At 33.6% G+C, this 8,235-nt stretch overlaps 1 protein-coding gene across 1 annotated transcript in view; it reads right to left on the bottom strand.

Annotated features, from left to right (window-relative positions):
- The window catches only part of LOC148613980 (beta-1,4-galactosyltransferase 5-like), a 93,425-nt gene extending 85,693 nt beyond the window's left edge, over positions 1-7,732 (bottom strand). The window contains exon 1 of the mRNA XM_088587678.1: positions 7,596-7,732. The gene's annotated coding sequence lies outside the window, so the exon portion shown is untranslated. The remainder of the gene's footprint in view (positions 1-7,595) is intronic.
- Between the last annotated feature and the right edge of the window lie 503 nt (positions 7,733-8,235).

The following is an 8,235-nucleotide window of genomic DNA, read 5'->3' as shown; positions in this document are numbered from 1 at the left end:
CGGGAACTTTTTTACCCCAACATGGTACTGAGTACTGAATACAAGGTGGTACCTGATTGGTTGGATATGGCTTGAAATTTATTTTCATTTCAAAGCTTACCCATTTATGATTGATTTTATTTTGGTAATAATTAATAAAATGTTATAGGGTTGAAATGATTTCTCATAAATGAAATCTAGGTGCTTCATTTTTTTTGCAGTGTATTTTGTGCTGAATTTTCAAGAGTCCATAACAACTGAAATTTAGGTCAACTTTTGCCGCATGACCATGTACTTTTTTTTTGTGCAAATAAAAAGTATGCTTTTCTAGTTTTAGGAACAGAAACTCATTTTCTGCTAATTTGTGTTGTTTTCTTGAAATTAATTTTCAAACTACATAGGTACCCTATGGAAAATGCATTACAAATAATTGCGCTCTTGTGTCCTCTTTGTCTTATCTGAAACTGTCGGCCATGTTTCATCTCGAATACAAAATCTCGTAGAAACCAGAGATGAGAAAAGGTTTTTGATTGGACGTTGGGGTTATGTTTGTATCTAATTGCTTTTCAATACCATCTAGATACTTGCCAATATATCAAATTGAAGAGTATCTAGATGTTCATGTATAGCATCTAGATACTTTTGAGGAGCATCTAGATGCTTGTGAGAAGTATCTAGATAGATGTGCGAAGCATCTAGATGCTTTTGAAATGTATCTAGATAGTTGTGCAAAGCATCTAGATGCTTTCGCGAAGTATCTAGATACTCGTGAGGAGTTTTTGTGTATCAAGATACTTGTAAGAAGCATCTAGTTACTTATATGAAGCATCTAAATAGTTATGGGAAGTATCTAGACACTTGTTAGAAGTATCTAGATACTTGTTAGTTGTATCTAGATACTTGTTATTTATATCTAGATAGTTGTGAGAAGTATCTAGATACTTTTTAGAAGTATCTAGATAGAAAATTACATCTAGATGAAAATAACGCTATTTTGACATGAACGACCACTCATACACATTGACCTCCTTTCATCCTTACCATTGAAACAGTGACCATGTTTTTGTCTCTGCTTTGAAATCATAATAATTTAACAATTCTGTTAATTTTCTATTTTAAATACTTCTTTGTTTGCTACATGTATGTACATGTGTGTTTACCATTTTATATTGTTATGTACATGTACTTGTAATAATTAACATAAATGTAGACACTGCTTGCATTTTATATACGGAAGTTAAATTCCTGGGATCAAATTAATCACACATGAAATTTTCCAATAAAAGGAGGAGTGCCAACCCCATGCACCCTCCCCTGGATCCGCCACTGTAATTTATACTACGCAAAAAGATTACATTGCAGCTCCGAAAATCCGTCATTAGAAGCTCCCGACATTTTTATTAAAAGAGCCTGATCGAGAGAAATTAATTGGCAAATCTCGATTGAGCTTTCCTCCCTACGAATATTCGGGTCAATTTGACAAAATAGTCCAGCCCTCTGCGTCAAAATAGTTAACATCATATAATCATTGAAATCTTGCAGTTCTACACATATTAAATAGCCTCAATATATTTACACGCCCATGTCGTACGTAAAGTAAACATCATATATTTGACATGGAGTATGATCGGCGGCGAAGCGATATCTGAATGCAAACTTTGCAAGGAGAATAACACGCGGAGTGTTATATTGGTAGTTATTTGTTGAAATGTCTACCTTGGTTACGTAATTTGTTTGCCGATGATCTCTAAGTCAAGTTCAGTCTATCAATAGACTTCCTTGACAAAAAAGGGGATCGGGGCGGACCTCTTTTTGCTAAGCATATTTTATTTAATTATTCCGGCTAAATGTGCAACACCAAATCATAACCGGGAACCTCCTTTTCATAAGTTTCTGGATATCAGACACCAGGCAATATAATTTATCAATTGTTCCATTCAGTCACTGCGTACAGAGAGGGATTTGAATAAAAGAACTCCGTGATTTACATCCACACGGAATAAATAAAAAAACATTAAGTTCTTCCTGTTTGTTAATATTTTTAATTTTAATATTTTTACACAATATTCAAGATCAGCACAAATTGTGTGTCTCTATAACACAATGTTCAAGATCATGGGTAACTCTCGATAAAATTTTACTACGTCACAGGTATTCACCTGATTAGGTACAGTGAGTTGTCTTCACAGACCATTTACTTTCCTACACACTCAGTTTTTTTCAAGGCACCGAATGATTGATTGATTGTTGGGGTTTAATGCCCGAGCAGCAATATTTCAGCTATATTCAGGCGATGAACATGAAGCGGATGATAAAATGAACATGAAATGATGATGAAATGAAAAATGGGATGGGACACAAGGACAATACGGTCGATTGAAAATTTTGCTTCGCATATGCAATATTTTTATTTATATCTAAGCACCAAGCGAAATCAATATTTTTTTTTAAATCTGCTTTGTTAAGTAATGGGGAGTTTTTTCAATAAATGAGTAACTTGAAAAAAAAATGTTTTGCATATTGCAAACTTAATGATACTGACCCATTTGAACACTTACATATCAAATTTATTAAAGAAATTTTAGGAATACATAGTAAAGCAACAAATGCTACATGCTTAAATGAGCTTAATAGACACCCTTTACAAGAGAAAGAAAAAATACTAGCAATAAAATTTTGGGAATATATCTCCAATTCAGCGGATACATTGGTAAACAAAATATATGCAAATATCCCCGATTCAAATAAATGGATAACAACAATTAAATTATGGATAAAGAATCTTGGTTTTGATTGATAATAATAGCAGTATCAAAAATGTCTTATCTAATATCAAACAAAGAATCCATGATCAAATCTTACAAAACCAAAATAGTAGTATAGGTGAAAGCAATAAATTTTTCTATAAAACTATCTATAGACAAAACCAAAGGCCTTCCTATGTTGATGTCTGTAGATACAAGTCTGATAGGTCAACAATTTGTAAATATAGAATAAGTGCCCACTATGTAGTAATAGAGAAAGGTCGCTATAAAAATATACCTCAAAATAAGAGAATTTGCACAAAATATACCACTAGCCAAATAGATGATGAATTGCACTTCTTTATTCATTGCCCAGCCTACAATTCATATAAAAAAGAACTAATTACTAAGCTTAAAAGTAATAATGAAAACTTTTAACCTATTAACAGAAAACAAAATACAATTTGTTTTGAATAGCAGCTCAATAATAGTCCTCAAAGCTTCCATTGAATATATCAATACATGTCAAGACCACTACCTTTAAATTGTTTAGATAATGAGATGTGAAGACACTCTGTTTTCAAAATATTTAATATTAAACCCCAAATTATACTGTAATTATTTACAATCACTCTTTCTATGATGTCTATTTGCACTTTATTTTGTCACCTCTCGCATATTCTTACTACGCTTTTTTTGGCACAATTGAGTCACCACCGCCGCAAGTTCCTATGTTGATCAAACTAGATATATGTATTTATATCTTTCTTTTTTCTTTGTTTTTGTTGTCAGAATTTACAAACTTTGTTTCTATTATTTGTGTTATGACCATTTACTGTAAATTTGTTAGAACAAGTAAAAATATTGAAATATTGAATATCATATGACGTAAACAAAATTCAGACGCAACTGACAGTTGCAAACAAGACAATGATTGCCTTTCCTATCTTAGAAAAGCTATGCTTCGATTTGGATAATACAAGCGGAGTTATATATTTTTTCCAAGGCAGGTTAGGGTGCACTACACAGTTATATTAAGGCGCACTGTTTCGCACACCAAGTTTCCCCCATCAAATTTTGTAAAACTTAAAATTAAAAGTTGAAATTTGGTGGATATATTGTTTAAATGTCGCTAAGCATTCATACATAGACAGATGTATCTTTTTTTTTTATGACAAAACACTAGAAATTTCCATGTGGACTGCCTCAAAACAGCTTTATTTCTACAAAATGAGACCTAATTTTCAGAAATGACCTAACTGTATTGTACTACCTTATGGCAAGTTTTCAGGAACCCTACATCTGAAAAAATAGAATTTTCAACATAGAAACCACAATTTCTTGTGTAGGTTAAGGTGTACTGAGTAAGAAAATGTACTTTGTGTTAAGAAATTTAATTGTTTAGTGCAAATAAATCCTGTGCTATTCTAACCACTTTTAAGTAAAAAAAATGTCAATTCTTTAGATTATAATTAATAAAATGGATAACAGAACAAACCTATTCTGTGCAAGTAAGTATTGCAATGCAGAAAAGAAAGTCAAGACAAGCCTTTCAGTACCCAGTCTTATGATTTGGGAAAACTCCATGATTTTCTATACTTTTATCCTCATATGCTATTTTTGGGGGTATGAAAACCAATGATGAGATAAAAACATCAACTAAATATCTTTTCAGTGCCTATACTGTGAAAAAAATCTGTCTTAATGTGTATTCTCATTTTTGCCATGTATGCAACCTTATTCATTGTATGAATGCATGTAGCAGAACATCAGGCAGAATTATTCCCAATCTGGGGGAGCAGACCAAGTATTAGCAAGGCAGAATTATCCCCAATCTGGGGGAACAGACCAAGTATTAGATTTGCTCTAGAAACAATATCCTATACTCAAATTTTAATAAATCTGGTATTTTTTAATTCCATACTAATAGAGCTTCCGAAAAAATCACAAGACATACACAACTTAAAAAGTCCACTTCTCCTTAAGTGTGCACTACAGTTATATTAAGGCGCACTGTTTCACACACCAAGTTACCCCCATCAAATATTGTAAAACTTAAAGTTAAAAGTTGAATTTTGGTGGATATTGTTACAAAATAGGGTTTAGGTCAGTAGGTTTATAATAAATCCAATAGAATTTATAGAAAGAGAGCGGTCAAATCAACCATGAAATGGAAAACCCTTTGGATTCAATACAGTGAGATAAAAATTGACAGAACCACAGAAATAGTCATCGGTCAATAAGTCATATAACCGTAAATCTTCAATTAAATATCAACTATAATTATTTGATAACAGTTCCATTGAAATATCCATGAAACCATCTTTATTAGCCTAAGCAAATACAAATAAAATATAAAAACGAAAACAACAAATACAGTGAAACCTATCAAATTACTGTCTACCACAATATTTTTTTGAGTGCCACTCAGGACGTCAGGTTCCTTCTTGTTTGTTCGTGTCCGTCTGGGTGAATTCATGCGCGATATGGTCAATTTAAACATAGCTATAAGAATGCCTTTGTATTATTGTATTGGGATTATCATGGGATTGTTTTCTAAGGGTCAAGACAGAGTTCGTTCTCATTGTTGGCTGTTGCATCCCTCGTGTCCAGTCAGTCCCAAGCTGTCGACCAGTCCCCAGCTTTATTACTTCTATTCATTCATATTTTTCACCTGTCATTATATTCATATATTCTGCTAAGGGATATGATTGTTATTGGCTTTTTCCCCCCGAATTATAAGCTGTAGTAGGTCCCGTCTTCCTTCTTTTCCATCCCGTTATATTTTTCCTCTCGATGTCAACCATGTTTGTATTTGGCAGACCGGAAGTTATTAGTCAGGAGAATATTAGACTGATTCCCTATCGTAATATTCAGTATGTTACACATATACAATATAACCCCGTGAGTGTGTGTTGCTAGTTACTGTAGCTAATACCAGGAACGTAGTCCCGGGAACCAGGATAGGAGAATATACTTCTGTGGGAATGCAAAGATTTCTTAACCAATCATATCGTTTGGAGGCCCACAAGGATAAACCAATGATAATATGGGGTAGGCATTGCCTAAATCAGCGAGCACTGTGGGCTTTACCATACATGTACCGTCTGTGTGAGACTCGTAAAAATAATAGAGGACATTACAAAGAGGGGAGTCAACCCGGATGAAAATGTTTGCATCGCAAGTGCAATATTTTTATTTACATGTATATTTAAGCCGCAAGCAAAATCAATATTTCCATTTGAAAATCTATCTTATTAACTAATGGGGGAGTTTTTTTTCAATAAATGAATAACTTGAACATCCCTCCCCAAAAAATCCAACCCCATACCCACCTTTCCCCTTGCTCTCAAAATGGTCAATAACTTTACAGCACTTCGTAATACTTTACATTTTTTATCCCTTCATGGCATCTCTAGCAACAACATCCATTTCAGTTTCGATCTTTGTAGATACCGGAACTATTACAGTTCTCCACGGATGTGACGTAAACAAAATTCAGACGACAGCTGCAAATTCCAAACAAGAAAATGATTGCCTTTCCTATCTTAGAAAAGCTATGCTTTTATATTTTGATAATATATATCGGAGTTATATTTTTTCCGAGACGGGTTACGTTATTGACAACAGCAACAGCAGACCAACGGAGATACACCTACGTACATCCACGTGTTTCCCGAAGTTTTTATAAAAATAAATAAGTAAAAGAAATTAGAAAAAAAAGACTTGAAAACTATCAAGAAAGATGAATTTATTTTCACTGACACGTAATCTTAACCTACATTTTTTATTTGTTCGATTTATGGAAATGATGAATTTTCTCTGTAAGGTCTGTCACTTCTTGTTACTTCCGGGACATGACTTTTTTTTTCATTAGGGAACCTTAAGGGAAATTTAGAAAGTACACGTAATAACCGTAGAGCTCATTTTTAGCCGAATCCCCACATTCCTTAAAGTGGGGCTAAAAAAACCAACAAGTGGGGTATTAATATATAAACTGTGGGCCGGCGTCCCAAAAACCAATCCTGGTAGAATTATTCTGAGAGCAGTGAGTATTATTCAGCTCGATTTTGACCACTGAGCGCTACCAGTTCGCCAGCAGAACAACACTCGTGGTATGCCCTATATTTTTAGTAGTAGATATTTTACTACGACCTGACCTTGACATAACCTATAGAATCTAGCAGCCCGTATCATAATTTGGGGGGGGGGGCGGACCTCCGTTTATACATTAGCGTTCAGTGGTAGGGTTTTAACATTATATATTGTATGTATTGAATTATTGACTCCTTCGAGGTTAATAAATGTTATTTATAAGTTGAAATTCTGTTGAGTTGTGTGTTAAGAACAACTTTATGGAAATACATTGAAAGGCCACGCTACCAGTGAAATACCATTTTACCATACACTTGCGCTTGAAATATACCTACACACCCGTGAGGGCGTAACAATATATTGTTTAAATGTAGATGAGCATTTATACATAGACAGATGTAATACATGTAATGGTAAACAGGTGTAATTTAAATGAAAAATGGTTTTCGGAACGTTTCAGTCCCCTGCGGTATTAGGTTCTCTGCTCAACATCAGATGGCAAATTTTCAAAAAACCTTATTTCGAACGAACTTTTGTGGAACTAAAATTGTGAGAGAATGAATCGAAAAGGGTCTTATTATTTTTTCCTTTTTCCACCTACTCCATGCATGCTTTCATCCTGTGCTAGTGTCTAAATGCTTGATATTTTGTAAAACATAGTATTTGGCTGTTAGTTTTGGAAAAGCACCCCTGATTTGTACTAAAACTCAGTAATATTTTTTTCAGTATGTTACCATGGCTACTGGATTTTTTAAGAATAATAACTACATTACTTACAAATGACTTGAACTTCCACACACCAAGGATTTAAAAAATATGCACTTTTTTTTATTACAAAACACCAGTAATTTCTGTGTGAACTTCCTCCAAACAGCTTTATTTTAACAAAATGCAGGCGCAGATCCAAGGACTTGCGTACGGAGTGTATAGATCCTGTTGTGCTAACGGTGGGCTTGTCGGTGAGCATGCGCAATAAACACTTCCGCGAGAAAAATTCTTTTGTTATACCCAAGCCATACCTCGCGGAAGTGTATATCGAGCATGCTCACCAACATACCACAAAAGGGTCTATTAAGACCTCTATCGGTATCGTTGTGCAATCTTTTAGACTTATACTATGTTGAAATGCAAATGAATTCCAGAAAAAATGATAAAATCGCAAATTTAATGAATAATAGGGGATATTCAATTACATTCAATGCGCGCAACATGTGTACAATCTATGTATAAGTCTATATATAAGTATTTCCAGCAGAAGCAAACTATTTTTATAAATAAAAAATGTATGTGCTCCAATCATAAAAAAATCAATTTCCAAAACGTAAAATGTAAACAGTTTAGTGTCCGTTAATTGAGTAATTTTTTTGTTTTGTTTTGTTTTGTTTTGTTAGTTTGTTTGTTTGTTTGTTTGTTTTTT

Source organism: Perna viridis, chromosome 6 (assembly GCF_037379345.1).
Source record: "Perna viridis isolate PV_CMFRI_1.1 ecotype Kerala chromosome 6, ASM3737934v1, whole genome shotgun sequence".
Lineage (NCBI taxonomy): Eukaryota > Metazoa > Mollusca > Bivalvia > Mytilida > Mytilidae > Perna > Perna viridis.
Note: the sequence above shows the minus strand (reverse complement) of the source record. Positions and strands in the feature narration are given on the sequence as shown.